This window comes from Manis pentadactyla, chromosome 14, assembly GCF_030020395.1.
Source record: "Manis pentadactyla isolate mManPen7 chromosome 14, mManPen7.hap1, whole genome shotgun sequence".
Taxonomy (NCBI): Eukaryota; Metazoa; Chordata; class Mammalia; order Pholidota; family Manidae; genus Manis; species Manis pentadactyla.
Genome location: NC_080032.1, coordinates 53,058,460 through 53,084,253, shown reverse-complemented (window position 1 = coordinate 53,084,253; position 25,794 = coordinate 53,058,460). Strand labels below are relative to the sequence as shown.

The window sequence follows — 25,794 nt, the reverse complement described above, 5'->3', positions numbered from 1 at the left end:
GCGAGGGAGTCAGGGTGCCAACGTTAGGTTTGCCTGGCTGGTGACAGTGGCTGTGATGGTCAGGGGAAAAATGGGATGTCACCAACGAGTCACACCTGGGCCCTGCCTTTGGTAGACACTGCCAAGCAGTCCAGGTGCTGGGGGCTTAGGCAACAATGGTGCAAAGGACTTTGGAGAGCATGAAAATTAAAACCTAAGATGCACCTAATCTTTTGAGGCTGGGATTTACTTAAGTTTCAAGATACTAAATGGAAGGGGTCTTTCTTTATCATTTCTCCAATAATTTATGTAAAGATTTATTGAAAGAACAAGAGTTAGAAAATAAATTTAAGCAAACCTAAAGAAACAAATAAAAATTTTTTTTTCTAGATAATTATTTTTTATTGAAGGATAGTTGACACAGTATTACATTACATTAGTTTCAGGTGTACAACATTTATATACATGACAATTCTAGGTACCAGCTATCACCATACCAAGCTGTTACAATATCTTGACTATATTCATTACATCCCGGTTACTTATTATTTTACCATTTGAAGTGTATACTTTTATTTTTTTTTGTGAGGGCATCTCTTATATTTATTGATCAAATGGTTGTTAACAACAATAAAATTCTGTATAGGGGAGTCAATGCTCAATGCACAATCATTAATCCACCCCAAACCTAATTTTCATCAGTCTCCAATCTTTTCAGGCATAACAAACAAGTTCTTACATGGAGAACAAATTCTTACATAGTGAAAAGGATCTTACAAAGTGAACAGTAGAAGGGCAGCCATCACAGAAACCTTCAGTTTTGCTCATGCATTATGAACTATAAACAGTCAGTTCAAATATGAATACTCATTTGATTTTTATACTTGATTTATATGTGGATACCACATTTCCCTCTTTATTATTATTATTTTTAATAAAATGCAGAAGTGGTAGGTAGATACAAGATAAAGGGAGAAAACATAGTTTAGTGTTGTAAGAGAGCAAATGTAGATGATCAGGTGTGTGCCTGTAGACTATGTGTTAATCCAAGCTAGACAAGGGCAATAAAACATCCACATATGAGAAGATTTCTCTCAGAGGCTTTCTCTAAGCCTCACCTCTGTTGATCCCCAATTTCTCACCTGATGACCCCCCTGCGACTGTGCCTGTCTTAGGTTGTTCCTCCCTTGAGGAATCTTACCCGTCTCTGGCTAACCAGTCATCTTCCGGGGCCATACAGGGAAATGTAAAGTTGGTAAGTGAGAGAGAAGCCTTATTGTTTGAAAAGGTTAGCTTTTTACTTCTTTGCAGATTTATGCCCTGTGGCTTCTATGCCCAGCATTTGTCTTGAGGTATCTTTACCACTTGGAAGAATTATGATACTCGGTAAATTTGATACGAGGCACGAATTCTATTTAAGGGTTGTAATTAGGAAGGAAGAAGAAAAGCTATAGAAGTAGCAGGCGGAAGAAAACATGGGAAGATTGATTATTTCTTTGACATATCTTCTTGTAGAGTAACTTCAGCATGTATAGGTTTTAAGCTACTACTTAAATTGCGCACACACATTAACATAATAGGAGTATAGTTACATAACCAAAGCATACCTGTAATTACCAGCCATCTCCAGTGAAACCAAGAAAACCAGTTAGGCACCTTAGGCATTTGTGAAAACTTATCTATGATATGGTGGATATTGTCCAACTGAACTGGAACAGTCTGAGAGAAATCAGACAAATTAAAACAACCCATTCCTGGGGAATGTTCACATCCCTTATGTTCTTTTAACAGCAAATAGTCTGTAGTTGTAAGATTTTGGAGCACTACAATTTGCACTTCTCCGAATTCTTGATTGAGTTCCAACAGTATAGATCCAGTCAAATTTGTTGTTTTACTTTATGCACAGGCCAGCTTAGATATCTCCTTCCTCATTCCAATGGCAAGTCCAGGAACTGGTGGGATGAGTGCATCTACAGCTGTAGCACTGCGTGGATCTTTGTCGGGGTTTTTTTTTTTTTATTTTTTTTATTGAAGGGTAGTTGACAACAGTATTGCATTACATTAGTTTCAGGTGTACAACACAGTGATTCAACATTTATATACATGATAATTCTAGGTACCAGGTATCACCATACCAGGTTGTTACAATATTTTGACTATATTCCTTATGCTATACATTACATCCCGGTTACTTATTTATTTTACAATTGGAAGTGTGTTTATATATATATATATGTATATATATATTTTGTGAGGGCTTCTCTCATATTTATTGATCAAATAGTTGTTAACCACAATAAATTTCCGTATAGGGGGGTCAATACTCAATGCACAATCATTAATCCACCCCAAGCCTAATTTTCGTCAGTCTCCAATCTTCTGATGCATAACGAACAAATTCTTACATGGAGCACAAATTCTTACATAGTGAATAAGTTACATGGTGAACAGTGCAAGGGCAGTCATCACAGAAGCTTTCGGTTTTGTTCATGCATTATGAACTATACACAGTCAGTTCAAATATGAATACTCATTTGATTTTTAAACTTGATTTATATGTGGATACCACATTTCTCTATTATTATTATTTTTAATAAAATGCTGAAGTAGGTAGATACGAGATAAAGGTAGAAAACAGAGTTTAGTGTTGTAAGAGAGCAAATGTAGATGATCAGGTGTGTGCCTGTAGAATATGTGTTAATCCGAGCTAGACGGGGGCAATAAACATCCATGTATGCAGAAGATTTCTCTCAGAACATGAGGGGGGAGGTTCTAAGCCTCACCTCTGCTGCTCCCCATTTTCTCACCACATGCCCCCCTGCGACTGTGCCTGTCTTAGGTTGTTCCTCCCTTGAGGAATCTTACCCGTCTCTGGCTAACCAGTCATCTTCCGGGGCCATACAGGGAAATGTTAAGTTGGTAAGTGAGAGAGAAGCCTTATTGTTTGAAAAGGTTAGCTTTTTACTTCTTTGCATATTTATGCCCTGTGGCTTCTATGCCCAGCATTTGTCTTGAGGTGTCTTTACCACTTGGAAGAATTATGATACTCGGTAAATTCGACATGTGGCACGAGTTCTATTTAAAGGTTGTGATTAGGTAGGAAGAAGAAAAGCTATAGAAGTAGCAGGCAGAGGAAAACCTGGGAAGATTGATTATTTCTTTGACATATCTTCTTGTAGAGTAACTTCAGCATGGATAGGTTTTAAACTACTAATTAAATTGTGCACAAACATTAACATAATAGGAATATAGTTACCTAACCAAAGCATACCTGTAATTACCAGCCATCTCCAGTGAAACCAAGAAAACCAGTTAGGCACCTTAGGCATTTGTGAAAACTTATCTATGATATGGTGGATATTGTCCGACTGAACTTAAACAGTCTGAGAGATTTCAGATAAACTAGAACAACCCATTCCTGGGGACTGTTCATATCCCATATGTTCTTTTAATGATAAATAGTCTGTGGTTGTAAGATTTTGGAGTGCTACAATTTGCACTTCTCCTAATTCTTGGTTAAGTTCCAACAGTATAGATCCAGTCCAATTTTTGTTTTACTGTATGCACAGGCCAGCTTAGATAACTCCTTCATCATTCCCATGGCAAGTCCAGGAACTGGTGGGATGAGTGCATCTACACCTGTGACAGTGTGTGGATCTTTGTTGGAGTTTTTTTTTTTTTGCTGATCATCTTCTGTCATGAGTCTTCCCGAGAGTGCTGATGTTGGAAGTTCTTTTTCATATCATATCTTAGTTCATTTTCGGGGTAGTCCAATTAGGATTTGATTCTCTGTATAAACACAAACAGACCCTTTGCCTACACTTTTATATGCCCTTTATACTCTTGTGTACAACTCATTGGAGGTTACCACACAGGAACTGCCTTTTTTTTTTTTTTTGGTATCACTAATCTACACTTACATGATGAATATTATGTTTACTAGGCTCTCCCCTATACCAGGTCTCACCTATAAACCCCTTTACAGTCACTGTCCATCAGCATAGCAAAATGTTGTAGAAGCACTACTTGCCTTCTCCGTGTTCTACAGCCCTCCCTTTTCTCCTACCCCCCAATGCATGCTAATCTTAATACCCCCTTACTTCTACCCACCCATCCTCCCCACTCCCTTTTCCTTTGGTACCTGTTAGTCCATTCTTGAGTTCTATGATTCTGCTGCTGTTTTGTTCCTTCAGATTTTCCTTTGTTCTTATATTCCACAGATAAGTGAAATCATTTGGTATTTCTCTTTCTCCATTTGGCTTGTTTCACTGAGCATAATACCTCCAGCTCCATCCATGTTGCTGCAAATGGTTGGATTTGCCCTTTTCTTATGGCTGAGTAGTATTCCATTGTGTATATGTACCACATCTTCTTTATTTATTCATCTATTGATGGACATTTAGGTTGCTTCCAATTCTTTGCTATTGTAAATAGTGCTGCAATAAACATAGGGGTGCATCTGTCTTTCTCAAACTTGATTGCTGCGTCCTTAGGATAAATTCCTAGGAGTGGAAATCCTTGGTCAAATGGTAAGTCTGTTTTGAGCATTTTGATGTACTTCCATACTGCTTTCCACAATGGTTGAACTAACTTACATTCCCACCAGCAGCATAGTAAGGTACCCCTTTCTCCACAGCCTCGCCAACATTTGTTGTTGTTTGTCTTTTGGATGGCAGCCATCCTTACTGGTGTGAGGTGATACCTCATTGTAGTTTTAATTTGCATTTCTCTGATAATTAGCGATGTGGAGCATCTTTTCATGTGTCTGTTGGCCATCTGTATTTCTTTTTTGGAGAACTGTCTGTTCAGTTCCTCTACCCATTTTTTAATTGGGTTATTTGTTTTTCTGTTTGTTGAGGCATGTGAGCTCTTTATATGTTCTGGACGTCAAGCCTTTATCAGATGTGTCATTTTCAAATATATTCTCCCATACTGTAGGGTTCCTTTTTGTTCTATTGATGGTGTCTTTTGCTGTACAGAAGCTTTTCAGCTTAATATAGTCCCACTTATTCATTTTTGCTGTTGTTTTCTTTGCCCGGGGAGATATGTTCAAGAAGAGGTCACTCATGTTTATGTCTAAGAGGATTTTGCCTATGTTTTCTTCCAAGAGTTTAATGGTTTCATGACTTACATTCAGGTCTTTGATCCTTTTTGAGTTTACTTTTGTATATGGGGTTAGACAATGGTTCAGTTTCATTCTCCTACATGTAGCTGTCCAGTTATGCCAGCACCATCTGTTGAAGAGACTGTCATTTCGCCATTGTATGTCCATGGCTCCTTTATCAAATATTAATTGACCATATATGTCTGGGTTAATGTCTGGATTCTCTAGTCTGTCTCATTGGTCTGTGGCTCTGTTTTTGTGCCAGTACCAAATTGTCTTGATTACTATGGCTTTATAGTAGAGCTTGAAGTTGGGGAGTGAGATCCCCCTACTTTATTCTCCTTTCTCAGGATTGCTTTGGCTATTCGGGGTTTTTGGTGTTTCCATATGAATTTTTGAATTATTTGTTCCAGTTCATTGAAGAATGTTGCTGGTACTTTCATAGGAATTGCATCAAATCTATATATTGCTTTGGGCAGGATGGCCATTTTGACGATATTAATTCTTCCTAGCCACGAGCATGGGATGAGTTTCCATCTGTTATTGTCCCCTTTAATTTCTCTTAAGAGTGACTTGTAGTTTTCAGAGTATAAGTCTTTCACTTCCTTGGTTAGGTTTATTCCTAGGTATTTTATTTTTTTTGATGCAATTGTGAATGGAGTTGTTTTCCTGATTTCTCTTTCTGTTGGTTCATTGTTAGTGAATAGGAAAGCCACATATTTCTGTGTGTTGATTTTGTATCCTGCAACTTTGCTGTATTCCGATATCAGTTCTAGTAGTTTTGGGGTGGAGTCTTTAGGGTTGTTTATGTACAGTATCATGTCATCTACAAATAGTGACAGTTTAACTTCTTCTTTACCAATCTGGATTCCTTGTATTTCTTTGTTTTGTCTGATTGCCATGGCTAGGACCTCCAGTACTATATTAAATACCAGTGGGGAGAGTGGGCATCCCTGTCTAGTTCCCGATCTCAAAGGAAATGCTTTCAGCTTCTCCCTGTTCAATATAATGTTGGCTGTGGGTTTTTCATAGATGGCCTTTATTATGTTGAGGTATTACTCTCTATTCCAATTTTGCTGAGAGTGTTTATCATGAATGGATGTTGAACTTTGTGAAATGCTTTTTCAGCATCTATGGAGATGACCATGTGGTTTTTCTCTTTCTTTTTGTTGATGTGGTGGATGATGTTGATGGACTTTCGAATGTTGTACCATCCTTGCATCCCTGGGATGAATCCCACTTGGTCATGGTGTATGATCCTTTTGATGTATTTTTGAATTTGGTTTGCTAATATTTTGTTGAGTATTTTTGCATCTACGTTCATCAGGGATATTGGTCTGTAGTTTTCTTTTCTGGTGGGGTCTTTGTCTGGTTTTGGTATTAGGGTGATGTTAGCTTCATAGAATGAGTTTGGGAGTATCCCCTCCTCCTCTATTTTTTGGAAAACTCTAAGGAGAATGGGTATTATGTCTTCCCTGTATGTCTGATAAAATTCCAAGGTAAATCCATCTGGTCCGGGGGTTTTGTTCTTTCGTAGTTTTTTGATTACCGCTTCAATTTCGTTGCTGGTAATTGGTCTGTTTAGACTTTCTGTTTCTTTCTGGGTCAATCGTGGAAGGTTGTATTTTTCTAGGAAGTTGTCCATTTCTCCTAGGTTTCCCAGCTTGTTAGCATATACATTTTCAGAGTATTCTCTAATAATTCTTTGTATTTTGTGGGGTCCGTCGTGATTTTTCCTTTCTCGTTTCTGATACTGTTGATTTGTGTTGACTCTCTTTTCTTCTTAATAAGTCTGGCTAGAGGCTTATCTATTTTGTTTATTTTCTTGAAAACCAGCTCTTGGTTTCATTGATTTTTGTTACTGTTTTATTCTTCTCAATTTTATTTATTTCTTCTCTGATCTTTATTATGTCCCTCCTTCTGCTGACCTTAGGCCTCATTTGTTCTTCTTTTTCCAATTTCGATAATTGTGACATTAGACCATTCATTTGGGATTGTTCTTCTTTTTTTAAATATGCTTGGATTGCTATATACTTTCCTCTTAAGACTGCTTTTGCTGCGTCCCACACAAGTTGGGGCTTAGTGTTGTTGTTGTCATTTGTTTCCATATATTGCTGGATCTCCATTTTGATTTGGTCATTGATCCATTGATTATTTAGGAGCGTGTTGTTAAGCCTCCATGTGTTTGTGAGCCTCTTTGCTTTCTTTGTACAGTTTATTTCTAGTTTTATGCCTTTGTGGTCTGAAAAGTTGGTTGGTAGGATTTCAATCTTTTCGAATTTTCTGAGGCTCTTTTTGTGGCCTAGTATGTGGTCTATTCTGGAGAATGTTCCATGTGCACTTGAGAAGAATGTATATCCTGTTGCTTTTGGATGTAGAGTTCTATAGATGTCTATTAGGTCCATCTGCTCTACTGTGCTGTTCAGTGCTTCCGTGTCGTTACTTATTTTCTGCCTAGTGGATCTATCCTTTGGGGTGACTGGTATGTTGAAGTCTCCTAGAATGAATGCATTACAGTCTATTTCCCCCTTTAGTTCTGTTAGTATTTGTTTCACATATGCTGGTGCTCCTGTGTTGGGTGCATATATATTTAGAATGGTTATATACTCTTGTTTGACTGAGCCCTTTATCATTATGTAGTGTCCTTCTGTATCTCTTGTTACTTTCTTTGTTTTGAAGTCTATTTTGTCTGATATTATTACTGCAACCCCTGCATTCTTCTCGCTGTTGTTTGCTTGAAATATGTTTTTCCATCCCTTGACTTTTAGTCTGTACATGTCTTTGGGTTTCAGGTGAGTTTCTTGTAAGCAGCATATAGATGGGTCTTGCTTTTTTATCCATTCTATTACTCTATGTCTTTTGATTGGTGCATTCAGCCCATTAACATTTAGGGTGACTATTGAAAGATATGTACTTATTGCCATTGCAGGCTTTGAATTCGTGGTTACCAAAGGTTCAAGGTTAGCCTCTTTAGTATCTTACTGCCTAACTTAGCTCGCTTATTGAGCTGTTTTATACACTGTCTGGAGATTCTTTTCTTCTCTCCCTTCTTGTTCCTCCTCCTCGATTCTTCATATGTTGGGTGTTTTGTGCTGTGCTCTTTCTAGGAGTGCTCCCATCTAGAGCAGTCCCTGTAAGATGTCCTGTAGAGGTGGTTTGTGGGAAGCAAATTCCCTCAGCTTTTGTTTGTCTGGGAATTGTTTAATCCTGCCATCATATTTGAATGATAGTCGTGCTGGATACAGTATCCTTGGTTCAAGGCCCTTCTGTTTCATTGTATTAAATATATCATGCCATTCTCTTCTGGCCTGTAGGGTTTCTGTCGAGAAGTCTGATGTTAGCCTGATGGGTTTTCCTTTATAGGTGACCTTTTTCTCTCTAGCTGCCTTTAAAACTCTTTCTTTGTCCTTGATCTTTGTCATTTTAATTATTATGTGTCTTGGTGTTGTCCTCCTTGGATCCTTTCTGTTGGGGGTTCTGTGTATTTCCGTGGTCTGTTCGATTATTTCCTCCCCCAGTTTGGGGAAGTTTTCAGCAATTATTTCTTCTAAGATACTTTCCATCTCTTTTCCTCTCTCTTCTTCTTCTGGAACCCCTATAATACGGATATTGTTCCTTTTGGATTGGTCACACAGTTCTCTTAACATTGTTTCATTCCTGGAGATCCTTTTATCTCCCTCTATGTCAGCTTCTATGCGTTCCTGTTCTCTGGTTTCAATTCCATCAATGGCCTCTTGCATCCTATCCATTCTGCTTATAGAGTTTGTTTCCTTTCTGCAATCTCCTTTCTGGCATCTGTGATCTCCCTCCAGACTTCATCCCATTTCTCTTGCGTATTTCTCTGCATCTCTGTCAACATGTTTATGATTCTTATTTTGAATTCTTTTTCAGGAAGACTGGTTAGGTCTGTCACCTTCTCTGGTGTTGTCTCTGTGATCTTTGTCTGCCTGTAGCTTTGCCTTTTCATGGTGATAGGAATAGTTTGCAGAGCTGGGACGAGTGACGGCTGGAAGGACTTCCTTTCTTGTTGGTTTGTGGCCCTCCTCTCCTGGGAGAACAGCGGCCTTTAGTGGCTTGTGCTGCGCAGCTGCGTGCAGACAGGGTTTCTGCTTCCTGCCCGGCTGCTGTGGAGTTAATCTCCGCTGTTGCTGTGGGCGTGGCCTGGCTCGGGCAGCTACTCCAAAGTGGTGGAGTCGCGTTGGAGCAGGAGCTGCTGGGAGGCTATTTATCTCCGTAAGGGGCCTCCCTGCTCCCTGCAGCCCAGGGGTTAGGGTGCCCAGAGATCCCCGGATTCCCTACCTCTGGATTAAGTGTCCCGCCCTGCCCCTTTAAGACTTCCAAAAAGCACCCACCAAAACAAAACAACGACCACCAAAAAAAAAAAAAAGAAAAAAATATTTAAATTAAAAAAAAAAAATTTTTTTTTTAATAAAAAAAAAAAAATGTGGTTGCTCGTTTTTCTTTATTCTCTGGCGCCAGCCTCAGGCATCTGCTCACCGGTCTCGCTGCCCTGTTTCCCCAGTATTGGGGTCCCTATCCCTTTAAGACTTCCAAAATCGCTCGCCAAAACAAAGCTGCAAGAAAAAAAATAAATAAATAATAAAAAAAGGTCGCTCGCTTTTCTGGTGTCCTCCGGCGCAAGGCCAGCGGTGCCCGCTCACTGTTCTTGCTGCCCTGATTCCCTAGTATTGGGGGCCCTATCCCTTTAAGACTTCCAAAAAGCGCTCACCAAAACAAAACAGAAAAAAAAAAAAATGATCACTCGCTTTTCTGGTGTCCTGCGGCGCCTGGCCTCCGTTGCCCGCTCACTGTTCTTGCTGCCCTGTTTTCCTAGCATCCAGGGCCCTGCACTCTGGCCCGGATGGCTGGGGCTGGGTGTTCGGCAGTCCTGGGCTCCGTCTCCCTCCCGCTCTGCCTATTCTTCTCCCCCCGGGAGCTGGGGGGAGGGGCGCTCGGCTCCCGCGGGGCCGGGGCTTCTATCTTACCCCCTTCGCGAGACGCTGGGTTCTCTCAGGTGCGGATGTGGTCTGGATATTGTCCTGTGTCCTCTGGTCTTTATTCTAGGAAGGGTTGTCTTTGTTATATTTTCATAGATATATGTGGTTTTGGGAGGAGATTTCCGCTGCTCTACTCACGCCGCCATCTTCCGCCCCTGGGGCACCACCTTTCTTGTGACAAATAAAATTTTAATAACTCATTGCCACAAAGCTTTCTGCCCCTCAATTTCTATTTCATGAAAATTGATTCTAATGTGGTATTGTTATATAATATGGAATCAGTTTTCCGTTTCCACACTGTCCAAGTTGTCCAGGCGCTGTCGAGTTAACACTGTAATAATCTTTTTCTGGGTAAAGTAATCGATTCATGCATTAACTGAATTTCACTGACAGTAAAAACATAGTGACTCTACAGTAAAATATCAGAGTATCTGGTAAAATGAAGGAGCAAACTTACCTAGTGATTCAACAGATGTTTTACTGGCCATCAACCACATGTCAGTTAATGCATTACACACTTGGAAGGCGAGTTGCAAAGAGCCTGAAACCAAGCGTGATTGTCAAGAGGAAGGAAGCACAGCGTCGAGGAAAGTAATGTTCTTATTGCTGCTGATGACAGTGATGAGGGTCATTTACTCAGCACTTTATACCCGTGCTGTACTAAGTATTGCACAAGCATTATCTCACAAAATTGTTACAATAACACTGTGAAGTTGTTACAAATAAGTTACACATTTTGCAGATTAGACAAAGAGGCTTATTAAATTAACTTGCCCGAAGTCATACCCACAAGCTGGGCCCCATACTGGCAAACAAGATCTGATGCCAGTGCCTGTGTCCTAATTTCCACATTAGCAGGAGAAACAGAAAGGGAGTTGTATGCACGGAGAGAATATTATTTGAGATGCCTGACAAAATTGTGGAATTAAACTCTGCATGTGGAAGCAGTAACAGAAGAATCAACATGTGTGATGTGGAGAACCAGTTGAGACATTCCCTCATAATGCAAATGAAAAGAACAAAAAAACTGAGCCCTGGGGAGTGTGAAAAATATCAGGGTAATTGGAATATCTGTGGAAGACATTAGAATCCAGGGGAAAGAAGTAATAGTATATGATACAAAAATTGTGTGTTTAAGAAACATCAAATTCTGCACCTTGAAGTGACACACTAAGTATAGAAAATTATCAAAAAATAGAAATGGTTAATGTGTTCTCTGTGTTTTTATGTTTTGTGAAATACAAGAAAATGCACAGATCCTAAGTGGTTGGTTCTAAGAGTTTTAACCCATAGGCTGGATAGAAAATAATTCCAAAACTCTAATAAGCTCCTTAGTGCTCCCTTCTAGGCAATCCTACTCCCAGGGGCAACCACCGTTCTGATTGCCCTCACCACAGAGGAGCTTTGCTTGTACTTGAACTTCATCTAATGGAACTCTACTGTATGTAACTGTCTGGTTTCTTTTGTTGACCATATGTCTTCACAATGCATCAGGAGTTTACTTCTTTCTGTAGCTGAGACATATTCCACGGTGTGAATAAATAACAATCTGTCTGTCATTTCTCTTGCTAATGAACATTTGGATCTTTTCCAGTTTGTGGCTATAATAAATAAAGTTGCAATGATTGTTCTGGTGCAAGGCCTGGAGACATACATTTTCTTCTCTCTTGGATAAATACCTAAGAGAGAATTTGCTGAGACAGGGCGAACTTATGTTGAACTTTATAAGAAACTGCCCAACGTTTCTACAGGTGGTTGTATTGCTTCATGCTCACACCAGCAGCATGTCAGAGTTCCAACTGCTCCACATCCTGGCCAACATTTGGTGCTGTTGATACTTTTCATTTGAATTTGGGTATGAAGTGGCATCTTGTAGTTTTAATTTTCATTTTTCTGAAGACTAATGATGTAGAGAATCTTTTCATCTGCTAGTGGTCATTACCTTCTTTGGCAAATTGTTCAAATAATTTGCCCATTTTTAACACAGTGGCCTCTCATAATACCAGGTGAGAAATTCCAAAGACTGGAACTGAGTTAGTTGTGATGGTGATTAAGAGAAGAATATACATTTAACAGATTTTAGGAGGTAAAACTAACAAACCTCATGGCTTCTCTCCTGTCCCCAGCTCGGGGGCATCTCCTTTGGACTCTGATAAGGAGAGAGGTTTTCTTTTGCAACCAAGACATCTTTCCAGGAAAGCCTTAATACATAGGTTCAACATGGTTTGATACACATTTATAAGATATTAAAGCAAAAATTAAAGGTAAAACATCTATATATAATCAACAACAATATAGTCAATGGAGAAGACAATGAAGGCTGGCCAACAGGTGTCTGGTGTGGGTGGGTAAGGATGAGAATGGTGACTCCATTTAGACATGAGGAGCTGTGGTCCCAGGCATTCTGACACTCCTAACGCTATTCAACAGAAATCTTGGAGGAAGACTTCTTTCCACCTAGTCTTCACCCAGTTCCCATCACCAGTCTCTACCGTCTACATTGCTTCTGCCTCTGGTACCATCTTGGGAGCACACCAGATGTAAAACAGCTGTATTAAATTGTAAGCTTGTAAGTGCATCAATTTCATCCCCATTAATTTGAAGGAACCTAAATGCTTTATTGCCTCAGAAGTTTCTAGAAGGTCTCCATGGGAGATTTATTTTTAAAAAAAGATATTAAGTATTCAAAGTCAACAAAAACTACCCTAAAGTTTTGGATAATATTTATGCCTACTGATTTATGCCCATGTTTAATTTAGTTTGTATTTTTATGAGAGACATATTTCATTATCTAATCTCCAAACCATCCTGCCCCAGAACACAGCTCACTTGTACACACTACATAAACATGAGTGGCATTTTCTTGGAGTTATTTGTCACATACATATGATGATGTTTGCCACATAATTTTCATGGGGACCAAACTTCAGGTACAGTAAATACACTTCTCAGCTGACCCAGAACTCCTGGATCATGGAAGTGTGTATGCCTGGGTTAGTCACAGGACGGTTGTAGTTCATTACAAAAGCCTCTGTAGAAACCTTTCCTCGGTCATTTCCAGAGACATCCTGATACCTTTTTTCATCTTCTATTTCCCATTATTTCCCTTCATTTGAGTGTGCATTTGAATACATGACATATTATAAATGTTTTTAAGTGGAAGTTCCCACAGCAGGAAGCATAAAATAAGCTCAGTCAGCTTCATTGTATATAGGTTTGTTTTCACTTGGATATTAATGTCTTATTTGACATAAGTTTCCTAGTAATCATATTGGTTAGATATAAGAAATGTCTGTACAAAATAAGACAAATATAAGTGAATTTGGGATAGTATACAAGTAAGAGGACAGTTTGTATCTTTTAGATTGTAGCATGCATACCATAGATTCGTGAGTTGTGATCTCAGTGTGCTTTTTATTTCTGTGAAATCTTGCTTCATTTTGCCCTGAGCAGTATGGGAAGGCATGCACTATTCAACTGTAATAAAATATTGTAGTAGAGCAGTTCAAAAAAAAAAAACCCATGAGATTTAGAAAATATAAATAAGAATCAACTCTAAACATAAACGAAATTCTTGGAAGGAGAAAATGTAAGGGTAGTAGAATAATACAGAAATAACACAAGAAAATTTCTCTCAGCCACACCCAGACATAAGTCCTCACATTGAAAGGACCACCAACACCAGGAAAAGCACATGGAAGGAGAACCGTTGCCAGAGACGAGGATTCAAGAGTAAAGGGATGTTATTTCTAACATCTAGGGAAAGCATTTTTAGGTAAACACATAGGTAGGCATCAAACTTATCTGCTAGAGTACAAAGTGCTAAAAATTAACACATCAATATCTCTACAATGTTGAGGGAAAATTACTATAACCCAACAATTCTGTAACTTATCAGGCTATTGTTCATGTGTGAGAGTAACATATAAATTCCCAGATATAGAGGAATTTAGAAAGCATACTGTATTCATTTCCTATAGTTGTTTTAAATTACCCCAAACTTAGTGGCTTAAAGAATATATATATATTTTTTGTCTTACAGTTTCAGAAGCCAGAAATCAAGGTATTGGCAGGGCTGCATTCCTTCTGGAGGGTTGAGGGGATATTACCATTTCTTGTCTTTTCCAGCTCCTAGGACTCCTCCACTTTCCTGTCCTGTGGTTCCTTCTTCCACCTGAAGGCAGCAAAGCCCTGTTCTAACCAAGTGTGCACCATCACGAGCTCCCTCTGACTCTCCTGTTCGGCCTCCCTGTTGATCCATAGCCTCCTCATTTCAAGGTCCTTAATATAACAGCACCTACAACATCCCTTGTACTAGATAAATTAACATGTTCACGGGTCATGAGGATTAAGACACGGATGTCATTCAAGGTTGGGGAACAGTATTCTGACTACCACACGTACCACATAGGGCAGTTCTTGAAAAAGTAAAGACCATATAAATTTAAAACTCAATTTTAAATCCTGAGAACAATCAAAACATTTTTGAAAACAGAAAGAGAATGATTGGAATATGTCCTAATAATTTCTGACATGTTAGGATTACAGTACTATTAACACCAGAACAGATAGACAGACAGAAAGTCCACTAGTGGACTTAGAATTTAAATCCATGAGAAAATGAGGAAGAAATCCAGTACATATTAGGAAAACATCATTTAAGAAACAAAAGTACAGATTCTAAATTCATATCTTATACCCATAAGCAGTAAAGATTTAAATACATATATCTTGAAAAATGAAACATGAAACTATTGGAAGAAAAGTTAAGTGAGTAATTCTGTAATTTTGGAGTAAAGATGAATTTCTAAGTATAACTCCCAAGCCAGAAACGCCTAATGGAAAATAATGGATGTATATGAAGACATGAACAGTCAAATAGTAAGAAAATGATCTCTACTTGTCCAAAATATCTCAGAGTTCATAGTTGGAAGCCAATGATAAATTGTTCGTAACAAAAATGAAAAAAGTTAATATATAAAAAATATTTATAAATCAATAATTGAGAGATAATCAGCATAAGAGAAAAATGGGCAAAGGACGGAAACAGACACTTTGGAAAAAGAATTGAACAGAACCAGCAAACATGAAAAGAGCTATACCTCTCCTGCGCGGAGTCAGGGTGTGCCAGCCCTGGCCGAACAGAGGCCCTAATGACTCCCGCAGACCCAGTCATCATGTTCCAACCTGCCCTCCAAAGGGAGTAACAGACAAGGATTACTCTACCTGAACATCTCAATGATTTTTATTAAATGATAGTGTTCAGTTTTGGTGTGAGCAATTTTAACTGGTTCAAACTTACTGCAAGGTCACTTAGCAACATGTATAAGGATTTCAGATGTGCATATTCTGTGTGTAACTCTTCACCGGGTGGCTGGAGTCATGCCTAAGCCACAGGGCAGGCCGTGCAGCCCCCTCTGGGCTCGCCTCTCTAGTGATGGGAGAGAACCTTGTCTTCACTACAGTGTCCTTCCTCCCTCACCTGCCTTCCCTTTACACTCGTCACATATACTAACCACGTATCCCTTTAATCCATGCTCAGCTACTGCACGTTCGGGGGCTGGGGTGGGCAGTCACGGGCCTGTAAGGACAGCAGAGTGGGCAAGCAAAATGCATCCACCTCTGTGCCCACCGCCCAGGGTCGGCAGAATGTGACCCACCTGAGACCCTCCACTAACACATGCGCTCTTGTTACGTCACCAAGCGCAGCCGTGCCTCTTTTTCCTCTGAGTTTGAAAAGTTAATGGCAAATGGCACTTCTTTCTACTCTTCTTTCTTCTTTTTAGGAAAATTTTGGGGGTTCTTACTCCTTGGCCATCAAAAGGAAAAAAGAGGAGGTGGGGAGATGTGAATCTCTTAGTTAAACCAGAAATGCAAAATACTTTTAGATAGACCCTAAATCCTAGCATTTGACATTGCAACAGCCTCGGGTTTTTTATCTCTGTACTTAGGAGTTTACACCTTTGGAGATGTAGGCCTGTCAATCCCCTGGGGAAACAGAGTCTGGTGTCTTTAAAAATGAATTCCCTGCTGCTTAGCCAGCACTTGCCAAGGGCAGAAAATACATTTAAAATAAATTAATCCCTTACATAATTAAAATATTAATGCTAACTCTGGGGCACACACACACACACATACACACACACACACACACACACACACACACACACACTTTCTCTTCCAAAAATCCAGCATTTTAACATTTACTGGATGCAAAAGATCCACAGTTAGAGATTAAAAGTTTAACACATCAGGAGGCTCTAATCCACAGTCTTCTATTGCCTTTTCTTGTAATCTACCCCTGTTCCTATAATTGGCCAACTAGACGGGCTGCTTAATTCTAAGATGGAGGTCAAGAAAAGGCATAAATATGAGTCAACTCAAGTCTTAATAAAGCTGACTAAGAATAGCAAAGATTCTTAATTCTCTTCCATCATTAAGTTCTTGGCTACATTAAGTGTCATGTTGCTAACCTGAAGGGGTCTCGTGCTAGATGATCTCATTCTCCACAACCCCTGGTGCCAGCCTGCTTTCTGCTCTGAGTATGGATGGCTACTCCTCCTGACTCTGGCCAGAACAGGGTGAGGACAATAAACGCCAAATGAAACTTTTTTTGTGCCTGATGAGAAGTGTAGAAAATGTGGGCAGAAAACCAATGATTTCTGACGGATTTTCTGGAGACCGTATTCCTGTTGGTATTGCCATCACTGCATAAACTTCTTAACTGGGCCCATTCCTCCAGCAAGCATTTGTTGAGCACTTACTCCCTGTTGGACTCTGTCCCCAGATTCAGCAAACAGCTGCACACCAGAATCCTGCCCTCTTCTCCCTGGGCACCCCAGCAGACCTGGCCCAGGCTCTTGCAGTGACTGAGGCCATGGGGCTTGTTCTAGCCAGCAGGCAGTGAAGAAATGTGTGTGTCTGCCTTGAGGCCTGTCCCTCTGAGTTCTTAAGTGCTCTCCCTCCCTTCCGGTTGGCTGGGATGGAAACAGCCATAGCTTTGGACTCTGCGTGCCAAGGATGGTGGAGCTTCGTCAGCCTGGGATTGAAAGGTCCCGCACACCAGGACAGTTGGACGAACCAGGAAGAGGCTCTATCACACTAAGGGCAGCCCCAACTAAAACACCAGAGATGTCAGAGGAGATGTGGCCCTGCCTCCAGGGGGCACCCAACCCACCTGGATTTTGATGGGCAGAAGGCCACCATGTGGCCCTCCATGCCTCCACAGAAGAGACTCACAGAGGCAGCCCCATCATGGCACGCCCGCTCTGTGAGCAGCAGGCGCTCCAGAAGCCTTCCCAAGATGGTCCTACTGAGGGACAGGCTGCGACTGGCTGCCCTAGGGGCAAACAGCATGCTGCCGCTGGCCAGGTACAGACCCTGGGCACCAAGGGAGGGTTCCTGAAGAGGCCAGACTGAAGACTGCAACTTCTCAGGTCTCACCAAAGTGAACCAGCAAGTCTGCAAAGGAAGCCTCTCATCGTCAGAGCAGCCCTGAGGAAGGCCCCGCTCCACAGCACGAGGCCCATCCTCTCCAGCAGGCGGACCATACGTTCACTTAAAGCACTTAGGATCCTCCAGTTGTAAAGTCCTTTTCTAAGTGTTTCTCATTGAATCCTTAAGACGACTTTGCTGACCTGTGAGGCAGGCTGGTTCCAGGCTGTGCAGCCAGTGGAGAAGCTAGAACTCACCTGTTCTGATGCCGATTCATTCGTCCCTTCCCACTGCCAAGCACTAGTTTATGTCACAGCTAGAGCCACATGTTCCTCAATAGTCCCCAGTATTTCTTAATATCTCCTGTGTATTCGCGAACCAGCAGCAGATTTAAGCTCGGTCAGGGGGCCAGGCCCCCCACCCCAAATACCGCACCACCTTTGAGGCAGCCGCATGGCAATGCAGAACATCGAGAAAATGTCCCTGGGCAAGATTTAAAGGTCACGATATCAGTGGAGGTCTTGTGTTCTGTTCTCCGGGGCAGAATCCAAATGAGGAGGCCCTAGGGATTGTGAGGGGGAGTTGGTAAAAAGCTGGGCTACTTGCTGAGAAAGTCAGGGTGACCTTGGGTCTGAGGTTTACTGGTATATTTGCACCACAGGTACAGACTCTGCCATTGTACGCGCCCCCTTCCTGTGCCTCCCAAGTACCCCTCACATCATTCCCTTTGATCCAGGAGGGACTTACTGAGGACCTGCCAATGCCAAGGCCTGCTGCCACCCACTGCTGTCCGGCTCCTGACAGCACAGAGCCTTACGTGGAAGGCAGTTATTTAAAGACAAGGAAGTTGACCGTCCCCAAATTCTCTGATCTGTCCTCACTACCCTGGGGGCCTTTCCCATAATGTCCAAACGAGATTCCTGGAGCCTGGCCCCACTCACTGAGAGAAATCCGGGCCTCTTTCTGGGGTTGGAGGGTTAGCGGGATAAATGGCGGGATGTATCCCATGACCCCACACATGGATACATCTGCTCCTGTCACCCCCAAGCTCCGCCAGCTCAGGCACAGGTCTTTTGCTGAAGGTTGGGGAAAAATGAGGTGCGATTACAGATTAGAGCTAAGAATACCTTGAAATTCAGTGCTGGGGCTCCCATTCCTAAGAATTCTCTGGCCACCGCACTACAGGTCCTGCTCCCCGGAGCACCCAGCCCCTGGGCTCCCACCCCTTTCGCATTGTTTTCAATCTCCCACTAGTTGTGGGATGAGCTGTGGCTCCCCCCGAACAGACAAAGTCCTAACTGCCAGCATTTCAGAGCATGACCTTACTTGGAAATAGTCTTTTCCAAGGTAATCAAGCTAAAATGAGGTTATTTGGGTGGGCCCTCATCCATTATGCTTCGTGTTCTATAAAAAGAGGGAAATTGGACACAGAGACAGCCATCCACAGAGGGCAGATGGTGTGAAGACTCACAGAGGATTACAGCGATGCATCTACAAGGCAAGGACACCGAAGGTTGCCGGCCAGTCGCCAGAAGTGAGGAGGTGGCAAGGAACGCTTCTCCCTGTAGGCCTCCGAGGGAGCGTGTCAGCCCGACCCACACCCTGATCTGGGACTCGGAGTCTCTAGAACTGTGAGACAAGACATGTCCGTTGTTTTAAGTTGCCCAGCTTGTGGCACTTTGTTCCAGCGGCCCTAGGAAGCTGATACACCCTCGGCATTGAGGTCCAGCTCTTCTCTCCGCCCCTCACAACCCCCGTCATTCCGCTGCCTGCAGAAAGCATGTTTTATCACTTCACCGCGTAGGGCAAGGTGGCACATTTAAATCTAGGCTTTCCCAAAGCAAATAAAAGTTGCACCCTCTCCCCCCACAAACACACTGGAAGAATGTTGCCACTTCCCTAGGGGAAGGAGGGAGATGCTGGAAATCGGTTCCAAGGGATGATGCCTAGAAGCTCTGGTAAAGTAGGAGCTGAGGAGCTGGGTCTCTGCCCCCCAGGGCTCTGTGGTAGCCGGCTGGGAAACCTTTCACCAGACAAGTGACCACTGGGTGGCCGCCTCCTGCGTGAGTCAGGGCACCATCGTGCTTCCAGATTTGATGTCCAGCTCCCCAAGAACCTGAGGGTACCCTGCTACCAATCTGGATGTCTCTCAGGAGGCCAGCAGTTACGCAGTCACCCATTCTCCAGCCCCCTTCCCCCACGTCCCCTTCCTTATGAATCTGAATCAGAGCAGTGGAAATCGGGTGGTCGAATGGAGGAAAGAGATACTCAGGCTTGAGGCTAGAAGTCCCACCATTTTTGGAACAAATGGATGTGTTGGAGGCCAGGGAGAGAGTAAGAAAACAGAGATGGCATTGAGGCCTTCACTCTGGGAGAGAAGGGAGAGCAGAGTAATACTAGGCAGCCTCTGTGAGATCAGAGGCCCGGATTTGAGAGAAGCGGGGGGAGGGGGGCGGGGGGTGAGCTCCGTCTGGGATGCGTGGCCTTACCTTTCTGTCCCTGACCCGGAGTTTCCATCTCTGACCCCAAAGGGAGTGAGTGATGTGCATACCTGTGGTCTTTCCATAGCTGTGAGGGGAGGAAAACACATGTCTCCTCATGTAAATTCCAATTTGCCTTCCAAAAATAAGCCTGAATCCTCAATTTCTGAATTAAAGAGCTAATAGGGGATTTAAACGTAGAAAAACACTGAGTGTTTTAGAAAAGTCTTACAGACTGATAAGCCATCCCCAAAACTGATCCCTGTGGCCCAACGTGGTCACGACAGTTCAGTTAAAGGTCACTAACAAATACAAATAGTGATCAATCATTGAAATATAATTTAAGACAAACGCACTGCAAAGCCTTTCCAAACCAAATACAATCGATTTACTGAAAATAATGCTGTCCTTCCAAGAGGCCAGCCATGACCAAATCAATAAAATCACCCCTAACCGTAGACCTTTTATCCAAGACTGATTTATCACAATCAAAACCTTTTAAGCAAACAAGCATTTGACGTGACACTTACAGGATTCTTAGTGGTGATTTTCCTGAAAACGTTTATAAGCAAAGGGAGTAATTTATTTCTTTGTTCACACATGCCCTCCCTTCCAGGTAAGGTTTTTGTTCAAACGAATCCATTTTGCTCTCTCTATACTTCCCTTCTGAATAGCAACTGCAAGTTTCAGTATTCAGTGCAACTTGATGATCACCAGCTGGGCATCTAAACGGTGAATCTTGACCTTTCTATTCCCCGCTGCAAGGCAAGCGATGGATGGTAGCCACACATCCAAACCTTCCTCTGGGCGGCCCTCTCTAAGACAGGAAGAGATGGATTTCAGGTGAAAAACAGTATTGCAATATTTTGGACAACCTTAATTCCCACCCTTTTTCTCACACTAGGACCGTGTATCAGAGTGCAGAAGAGTGATTGTGACAATATTATAAGGATAACCTTAAATACATTCTAATTCTTGTCAATAAAAATAAAACTCACAAACTTTGACGCTTAAACTACCATCGGAACCACTATAATGACACATCAGTCAGTGGCTGAGTGCTCAGTATTTGTGATCAAACCCCTTTCCATGAAATACTGTTCTGATGATTTTCAAAGGGATATGCATTCTGGGGAAGAAAGGAGTGTGACCTTGAAACCTGTCAGACAAGTAAACACCTGGGGCTCCCCGAATGGCCCAAAGCCCATTCTGCCCTGCGGCCTGGCTCTGCAAATCTCTGAGATCAGGCAGTGAATTTAACTCTTTGTGGGGCAAATATGACTCTCCCGACAGTCCAGTCTTTAAGAGAGCCCTTGAAGGGTGTCACCCTAGAAGGAGGAGAGGGGGGAGTCCCAGGGATTAAGTCATAGGCATAGGTGCCCAGCTCCACTTCTCCTCCAGCCATCTCAGCACCCCGGGCAGTGGGACGATGGCAGGGGACTAAATGGGCTGGAGGCAGGCTAGTGGGGGTGGGTCCCCAGCTGCCCTGGGAGCAGATTCTCAGCTCCAGTGCATAGATGTGCGCCTCAGTTACTTACAATATGTACCCCTTCACCAAACCGTGCAGTTCCCTCACCAAATCACATGCTCAATATAGTTTTTAATTTTTTAACGGAAATTTTCAAATACATAAAAAAGTAGAGATTAGTAAAATGAACCTTATCTTCCACCACCAGCCTTCGACTGTCATCAACTCATGCCCAATCCTGTTCACCTACACCACCAACTTCCCTCCTCAACTGGAGTGTGTTAAGATTTTAATTTAGCCCAGGTGCACCCATTACTTGCTTGATAAACTTTAGCAAATTACATACTCCCTGTGACCCTCTGTCTCCTCATCTGTAAGATAAGAATATTTCCTTCTGGAGAGAAAGTGAAAGTTAAATGAGATCATATGTGTGGAAGCCTTAAGAATTGAGCTTGGAAGGTGGTAAGTAAAATGTTAGCCTATTACTGTGTTCCCTCCTGGAATTCTAAATAACCAGCACATGGAACCAGGGGACCCCCTGGAGAGAAGCAATTGTGCCTTCTGATAGCTCTCCAAATGAATTCTGCGGCACTGAGTCCTCCCCTGCTCTGAAGCAAACCTAGCAAGTCTCTCAGGTTTTCTGGCCATTCTTAGGTACCCACAGTCTCCAGCCATCTTCCACTATGGGCTTACCAGTGTAAACCCCAATGGGGAAATGCTCATGAATTCTTTACCCCAACAAACTCCAGGCACACCAGTCAGTCCCAATATGCCCTTCTCTCCTGCTGCTCACCCATCAGCAGCTGGAAAGCAACTTCCTGCCTTTCACATTTCCTGCGGGAGTCAGATGTAACCCCTCTCCCTGGCTTATAGTCACATTAGCCTCCTCCAAAATCCCTCTCTCAACCTCCATGGACCAACCACAATGTGAGTAAGGGTCTCAGAAAGCTGTACAACTGGGTTTTTTAATCTATTGAATTTTCGGCATGAAGGTTTCATTGTTACACCGTTTTAAAACCAATGAATATCCTGGATGTCACAAAGCATGTGGCCAGAGTTGGAAATTTGTCTGGAGACCCAGCCAACCTGGCAAAGTAGCTTTACATGGGGAGAGAGACAGATCATCTGACCACAGCTGCAGGAGAGGGTGCTTAGAGCCCAAGGGCAGGCACCCAGGGACATGGGGGCCAGTGGCAGCAGCCGTTGGATAGACACCATCGGAACGTGCAAGACATTTTCAAACGCAACTATGAGTGGCAGCAATAGAAGCCTGAGGCTCTTGCCTGGTCAGATGCTCCGGTTTTCTCTCCAACCAGCCATGAGAAGTGGGGGAATCCTGTGAAATGAACATATCCCCAAGCCTCTTGGCCTATACAGGGTGTAGATGTGGGCTGTGACCTCAGGAGGGAAATATTAGGCTGCCTGGTATGAAGGGCAGATGAGAACTAGGTGACTCCTTGGAAAAATTAGAGATCTGAGTGTGCTCCCAAAGTGGTGAAACACATCATCTGTTCTTAGAAATACCATGAACATTCACACCCCAGGGCCTTGGCGCCCACACCTTGATTCCAGCCTCTTCTTAAATGTTAGCCAACCAAGGAGGTTAAAAGGCATCTACACCACAATCCAGACCTGTCTCCCCTCACTCGGCTGTGTTTTTCTGCAGAACGCTCATCGCCACTTGTTGCATTATATATTTGTTTTATTATAATACCCTCCAGCTCCATCCATGTTGCTGCAAATGATTGGATTTGCCCTTTTCTTATGGCTGAGTAGTATTCCATTGTGTATATGTACCACATCTTCTTTATCCATTCATCTATCGATGGACATTTAGGTTGCTTCCAATTCTTGGCTTTTGTAAATAGTGCTGCAATAAACATAGGGGTGCATCTGTCTTTCTCAAACTTGATTGCTGCGTTCGTAGGGTAAATTCCTAGGAGTGCAATTCCTGGGTCAAATGGTAAGTCTGTTTTGAGCATTTTGATATACCTCCATACTGCTTTCCACAATGGTTGAACTAGTTTACATTCCCACCAGCAGTGTAGGAGGGTTCCCCTTTCTCCACAGCCTCGCCAACATTTGTTGTTGTTTGTCTTTTGGATGGCAGCCATCCTTACTGGTGTGAGGTGATACCTCATTGTAGTTTTAATTTGCATTTCTCTGATAATTAGCGATGTGGAGCATCTTTTCATGTTTCTGTTGGCCATCTGTATTTCTTTTTTGGAGAACTGTCTGTTCAGTTCCTCTGCCCATTTTTTAATTGGGTTATTTGTTTTTTGTTTGTTGAGGCGTGTGAGCTCCTTATATATTCTGGACGTCAAGCCTTTATCAGATGTGTCATTTTCAAATATATTCTCCCATACTGTAGGGATCCTTCTTGTTCTATTGATGGTGTCTTTTGCTGTACAGAAGCTTTTCAGCTTAATATAGTCCCACTTACTCATTTTTGCTGTTGTTTTCCTTGCCCGGGGAGATATGTTCAAGAAGAGGTCACTCATGTTTATGTCTAAGAGGTTTTTGCCTATGTTTTCTTCCAAGAGTTTAATGATTTCATGGCTTACATTCAGGTCTTTGATCCATTTTGAGTTTACTTTTGTATATGGGGTTAGACAATGGTCCAGTTTCATTCTCCTACATGTAGCTGTCCAGTTTTGCCAGCACCACCTGTTGAAGAGACTGTCATTTCGCCATTGTATGTCCATGGCTCCTTTATCAAATATTAATTGACCATATATGTCTGGGTTAATGTCTGGATTCTCTAGTCTGTTCCAATTGTCTGTGGCTCTGCTCTTGTGCCAGCACCAAATTGTCTTGAGTACTATGGCTTTATAGTAGACCTTGAAGTTGGGGAGTGAGATCCCCCCTACTTTATTCTTCTTTCTCAGGATTGCTTTGGCTATTCGGGGTCTTTGGTGTTTCCATATGAATTTTTGAATTATTTGTTCCAGTTCATTGAAGAATGTTGCTGGTAGTTTCATAGGGATTGCATCAAATCTGTATATTGCTTTGGGCAGGATGGCCATTTTAACGATATTAATTCTTCCTAGCCACGAGCATGGGATGAGTTTCCATCTGTTAGTGTCCCCTTTAATTTCTCTTAAGAGTGACTTGTAGTTTTCAGAGTATAAGTCTTTCACTTCTTTGGTTAGGTTTATCCCTAGGTATTTTATTTTTTTTGATGCAATTGTGAATGGAGTTGTTTTCCTGATTTCTCTTTCTGTTGGTTCATTGTTAGTATATAGGAAAGCCACAGATTTCTGTGTGTTGATTTTGTATCCTGCAACTTTGCTGTATTCCGATATCAGTTCTAGTAGTTTTGGGGTGGAGTCTTTAGGGTTTTTTATGTACAGTATCATGTCATCTGCAAATAGTGACAGTTTAACTTCTTCTTTACCAATCTGGATTCCTTGTATTTCTTTATTTTGTCTGATTGCCGTGGCTAGGACCTCCAGTACTATGTTAAATAACAGTGGAGAGAGTGGGCATCCCTGTCTAGTTCCCGATCTCAGAGGAAATGCTTTCAGCTTCTCGCTGTTCAATATAATGTTGGCTGTGGGTTTATCATAGATGGCCTTTATTATGTTGAGGTACTTGCCCTCTATTCTCATTTTGCTGAGAGTTTTTAACATGAATGGATGTTGAACTTTGTCAAATGCTTTTTCAGCATCTGTGGAGATGATCATGTGGTTTTTGTCTTTCTTTTTGTTGATGTGGTGGATGATGTTGATGGACTTTCGAATGTTGAACCATCCTTGCATCCCTGGGATGAATCCCACTTGGTCATGGTGTATGATCCTTTTGATGTATTTTTGAATTCGGTTTGCTAATATTTTGTTGAGTATTTTTGCGTCTACGTTCATCAGGGATATTGGTCTGTAGTTTTCTTTTTTGGTGGTGTCTTTGCCTGGTTTTGGTATTAGGGTGATGTTAGCTTCATAGAATGAGTTTGGGAGTATACCCTCCTCCTCTATTTTTTGGAAAACTCTAAGGAGAATGGGTATTATGTCTTCCCTGTGTGTCTGATAAAATTCCGAGGTAAATCCATCTGGCCCGGGGGTTTTGTTCTTTGGTAGTTTTTTCATTACCGCTTCAATTTTGTTTCTGGTAATTGGTCTGTTTAGATTTTCTGTTTTTTTCTGGGTCAATTGTGGAAGGTTGTATTTTTCTAGGAAGTTGTCCATTTCTCCTAGGTTTCCCAGCTTGTTAGCATATAGGTTTTCATAGTATTCTCTAATAATTCTTTGAATTTCTGTGGGGTCTGTCGTGATTTTTCCTTTCTCATTTCTGATACTGTTGATTTGTGTTGACTCTCTTTTCTTCTTAATAAGT

General features: G+C 41.9%; 1 protein-coding gene and 1 non-coding gene across 2 annotated transcripts in view; both read right to left on the bottom strand.

Moving 5' to 3' along the window:
- The window catches only part of LOC130680538 (collagen alpha-4(VI) chain-like), a 283,814-nt gene that overhangs the window by 236,300 nt on the left and 21,720 nt on the right, over positions 1–25,794 (bottom strand).
- Positions 15,183–15,313, bottom strand: LOC118920980 (U8 small nucleolar RNA). The gene has a single exon (XR_005028138.1). It is a non-coding gene; the product is annotated as a U8 small nucleolar RNA (small nucleolar RNA).